Raw genomic sequence first — 5881 nt, forward strand, 5'->3', positions numbered from 1 at the left:
GAGATTTTAACAGGATCTTTTTAATAAAAAAAGACTGTATCCAAGGCAACTTTTTTTTGCTTTTTCCATACTTTACTTAAATGGACCTACTTGACAAGGATTATCAGTTTTACTCTATAAGGTTGCAATTCTTGTGGGGCAATCCAAATTCCTTTCCCAAGCAAATCTGTTTGCCAAGATATAGCTGAGAGTGTTGAAAGTGGCATCCCCTATCTATATTAACTAGTGTTTTTAAAAGTTAATTACTTTGAAACTGAGAAGCGAACTTCCTTAAGTTTTGGTTTAACTATATGCGAAGAACAAAACCTTATCAAAAAGATAAATTAATAATCTCAGCTGGACACACAGGTAAGTTATTGGAATAATGTCTGATACATTTTAGAGATGTGACTAAGATACTGAAACATATATAAGGCAATGCCAGCATGTATCAATGTATCTAAATGACATCCAGAGGGAAATGCATGTCTTCCATAACAGTTAGAAGCCCATACAGTATGTCAGCTTATTATTTGAACTAAATTTGTCAGAAACATCCAGAAATTACCAGGCTTCTCTCACAATAGAAAGTTACTCAATTTGATTACAGCACAATATATACACAAGACATACAAATATATTTCACAGCACAGGACAAACACTCGGCTATACTACTGACAGTCACATATAACATGTAAAGTTAATCTTGATGGATCAGTGAACAAGGTTAAGTTTTGGTGGTCAAGTCCATATCTCAGATACTTTAAGTAATAGGTCTGGTATATTCGGTGTATGGAAGGACTGTAAGGTGTAAATGTCCAACTGGCAGTTGCAATCTTACCTTGACCTCATTTTCATGGTCCAGTGGTTATATACATATAGTTAAGTTTTTGTGTTTTGGTCTGTTTTTCTGATACTATATGCAATAGGTCTACTATATTTAGTGTATGGAATGATTGTAAGGTGTACATGTTGTCTGGCTGACAGGTGTCACCTGATCTTGTCCTCATTTTCATGGTTCATTGGTCAAAATTAAGTTTTTGAGTTTTGGTCACTTTCTAATACCATATGCAATAGGTCAACTAAAGTTGGTGTATGGAAAATATTTTATTATCTATATGTCAGTAGCACAGGTTTTATTTGCACTTGACCTCATTTTCACAGTTCATTGCTAAGTGTTAAGTATTTGTGTTTTGGTCTGTTTTTCTTAATTTATAAGCAATAGGTCAACTATATTTGTTGTATAAAAGAATTGTCAGCTGTACATGTATGCCTGGCATGGTTCATCTCAACTTGACCTCATTTTCATGGTTCAATTTTTAGTTTTCTAAGTTAATGTTAAGTGTATGTTTAAATTTTAATAAAGCTTTTTATTTAGGACTATCAACATAATATCAATGATTACTACAGAAGGCGAGACATTTCAGCATGTAAACTCTCTAATTTGTAATATAAAGGGGCAATACATGGATATTTTTTCAATTGAAGTTTGCATTGAGAATAAATGACCATTTCTTTTCAAATTTTTGTTATAGATTTGACATTTTACCATTCAAAAGATTATACATATCTTTTGAACCTCTCTGGGATTTAAAGAAAACTTTTAACACTGAGGACGGAACTGGACCGTTTTCTCTCTTTATTTTGACATATTTTATATTCGTCTAAATACTTTTTTAATGCAGAAATCAGGTTTGATATGGGAGAAAGTTAGTTTAAATATTGTATACATTATTAAAGTGATGAAAAGTCATACATTATCCAACTTCCTTAAACAATAGTTATCAAAGGTACCAGGATTATAATTTAGTTCGCCAGACGCGCGTTTCGTCTACATAAAACTCATCAGTGACGCTCATATCAAAATATTTATAAAGCCAAACAAGAACAAAGTTAAAGAGCATTGTGGATCCAAAATTCCAAAAAAGTTGTGCAAATACGGCTAAGGTAATCTCTGCCTGGGATAAGAAAATCCTTAGTTTTTCGAAAAATTCAAAGTTTTGTAAAACAGGAAATTTATGAAAATGACCACATTATTGATATTCAAGTCAACACCGAAATGTTGACTACTGGGCTGGTGATACCATAAGGGACGAAACTTCCACAAGCAGTGGCAACAAGTCATTGATTAGCCAAACCACTTGTTTTGTCCAATCTTTATATAAAACTGAATGGTTACCAATCTTTATTCCATCATTCTTCCATATAGGGCATGTGTTAATTTGAGATTAATTTTGTACATTTTGAGGATCTTGCCAATCATCAAATACTTCTTTCCAAAATGGATTATTTAACTTTTTAAAGGGACCAAGAAATTCCATTTCCAAAATTTTCGGAAAAGAGGAATAGTTTCATTAGTTTTGAATTATTTCTATTAATTCTTCTTATCCAGGTAAACGTTAGACCTTTTATGTAGTTTTCAATATTTATCATTTTTAGTCCTCCTAAACAGTGTGGTTAGGATAAGGTGGTTCTATTGACTTTATCTGGTTTTATCTTTTATCTGTGAAAGTTGATTCAGCTTATAATGCATTTGTTAAGTCTCAAACAGTTTAAATATCATCTTGAATCTGGAGGAGTTTATGAGTGCCTTTATATCAAATTCTCAAACACATGACTTACTAGTTTGATTGCCAGAAAGATTTGAATGACGAAGTTCATTTGTTACTAACTATTTTCAGTAAGGGATGCCGTTTAAGAGTAATTACACTTAAGTCACTGTGAGCTTATTTAAGTCATACAGTATATACACCTCTAAAACATTTAAAAGAAAAATGCTTCTACGGTATTAAAATGAACTTTTTGAACTATGTTGTTGGCAAAACCTTACCAGAGATAGCAAACTGCATTGGCGAAAGAAAATAAGAAGGAAAGTCAGTCGACAATGAATCATTGGGATATCAGAGAAGATATCATTTAACCCAGGTTATAATGTTTTGATATTATTACCAATCCCATGACATTTTTTTATAAAAGATGGACGAAAGATACTAGAGGGACAGTCAAATATACAGATTGAAAGAACGGCAATGGCTAAAAAAGAAGAAAAACACAAAAAAAGTATACAAGACGCAACTTAGAAAACTAAAGAGGCAGAATGCATATATTAAAGTGCACTTGATAGTTGCTGAATGTAAAATTATAAAATTAGACTAATAAATGGGTTTGCCACTTGTGCTCACATTTAGATATCTAAAAGAAAAGAAGTCATCCAACCTGAATCAGACGTTACCAACCAATGCGATGTTTTGGGGCATTTTGTTCAGATTGCAAACCTTCAACGGGATATCGAGTGTTGCTGTTACAGCTGTTCTCAAAATTGTAGCATGTCAAAAGTTTGATTTGCTTGCTTGCTTCGTGCTAAAGCATGTATTAAAGATTGACATCTGGAAAAAAAATACAAAAAGGCGGAGTTAAACTTGAATACATTATATTTTAATTTGGTTGGACCTTATCAGACAGGGTATATACTGTGACTTTCCCGGCTTAGAGTGTATATCCTCTGAGCCGATTACGGATTACCTCTGTTTTAATGTTTTTCCTAGTGTAGGTAATTGTTAAACATTCATGATGCAGAATGTAAAGTCATTACATCATGATTGTTGTTACTTTATATTTTGAGTAATCCATTTAAATGCATCGTTTTTATCTTGACAATTTTTAGGAAAATGTTTTCAATAAAGTTTTTAGATTTCATATTTTGTGTTTGTATGTGTGTGTGGCTTTGTTTTTTACAAACCATATATTGAAAAACCCAAACTTATATGTTCGGCATACGTGAAGGATTGTGTAATTTGCTGTGAAAATAATTTGATCGTGTATGTAGTAATTTATAATACACTTTTCACATTAAAATGAAGTATGTAAAGTGTAAATTGCGTGATTTTGTATTGAAAATGTATTGACTGATGTACGTCATTATTTTCCCTCTTTGAATATCTGACATTCCTTAGTGTTTTGTTTAGCTTTTGACCACGTCAAATAGAAACGTGTGTTATGATGACATTTTGGAGGTTTTGGGTATTCAATCGTCGTATATACTCCGGCAGTTTCCTGAATATATACTGACATCTCTGTGTTGTTATCCAATCACAAACCTCGACACAATGGTAGTCCGTAATATATATTGCAAGACACCCTAAGTATTCGGATGATGTCTTTTGTTCAAACTTTTGGCCATGTAATGTGTTATTGTAATTCTCCGTTTCAGAATCTAATGCAGTCTGGGTAATATTTCTAAAGGTGTACATCAAAACGTTGTGATTGCATTGTTTAAAATGTGATAAACAATAGAAATTTAACCAATGCATAACGTTATTTCATTTTGGTGTACAAACAATGAAATTACCCATAGTCCTCTAGATTCTGAAAAGGCGAATTGGGTATGTCGTTTATATACCCCAAAAAATGCTTCCTCCTAAGACGGATTATTGTGGTATGCCGGACTTTACAGGTTTGGAAGTTGGTATTACCCCCATGACCTCTGTAGACAGTTCCATCAATGAGGAATTATTTTACATGTTATCCCATAATATTTCTGTTTATGGAATAGAAGGTTGTATATAATCAACTTTAATTTTACTAGGACGTTGCTATGTGAAATTATAAAATTGTTTCCGGTAAACATTGCATGACAAAATTTCTTCCTATGTGACGTATACATTTTCTGATGTCAGACACGCGAGGCAATGAATGTGTTTTTAATAGATAGATGCTTTTGTGCTTTTTTGTAAAATTGTTTATTTTAAGATTGTATCATAGTGATGAGTGATGTACCCATATTTTGACTATTTTATTTATTATGTCTGTTCTGTTCATGCATCATTGTAAATATAACGGAATTTGATGAGACTGTCCTAAAAGGTAGAGGTTATTAAACCATTTTATATCCACCATTTTCTACATTTGAAAATGCCTGTACCAAGTCAGGAATATGACAGTTCTTGACCATTCGATTGATATGTTTTATAATTTATAACTGACAACACACTCATGGATACAATACTTTTTTTATTTTTATTTTTTATTTTTTGTCATCTGAGGTTTTTTCTTTCAGTAGAGAATCACGAAAAAAACTTCCTGTACCAAGTCAGGAATATGGCCATTGTTATATTATTGTTCGTTTCTGTGTGTGTTACTTTTTAACGTTGCATCGTTTGTTTTCTCTTATTTTTGAGCGTAAATTCACATTGCGATAAGACGTGGCACGGTACTTGTCTATCCCAAATTCATGTATTTGGTTTTGATGTTATATTTATTATTCTCGTGGAATTTTGTCTGATGCTTGGTCTGTTTCTCTGTTTGTTGCATTTTAGTGTGGTGTCGTTGTTCTCTTCTTGTATTTAATGCGTTTCCCTCGGTTTTAGTTTGTTACCCCGATTTTGTTTTTTGTCCATGGATTTATGAGTTTTGAACAGCGGTAAACTACTGTTGCCTTTATTTATCATTTGATTTTCCCATGTGAATATGGATTTTTCGATTGAATTTTCCTCGAAATTCAGTATTTTTTGTGATTTTACTTTATACATCATTAGGATATGCTTAATTTTTTTATTTTTATTTTTTATTTTTTGGCACACAAGAAAGCATAGAGTTGTACTTTTTATGTATACATACTTTGGATAACAGATATCTTTCATCGGGATGATTATACTGGTGTAAAATGAATCATATAGATCTGTTTTCTGTATCTAGACAATCTGACTGAAGGATATAGTAGATTAAGTCCAACTTGTATAAAGATACCCGTGCGAAACAAATCACGTGGCTACAATGAATGAAGTCCTTTCCAATGAGTATCATTTATAATCACTTATTAAACATTTTACCACCAAGACTTAACAATCTTAAAAGTTGGAGGTAAGTTAATTTGTTTTTTGTAGTAAGCATGATACTTATCACA

Source organism: Mytilus trossulus, unplaced genomic scaffold (assembly GCF_036588685.1).
Source record: "Mytilus trossulus isolate FHL-02 unplaced genomic scaffold, PNRI_Mtr1.1.1.hap1 h1tg000158l__unscaffolded, whole genome shotgun sequence".
In the NCBI taxonomy this organism is placed as follows: Eukaryota; Metazoa; Mollusca; class Bivalvia; order Mytilida; family Mytilidae; genus Mytilus; species Mytilus trossulus.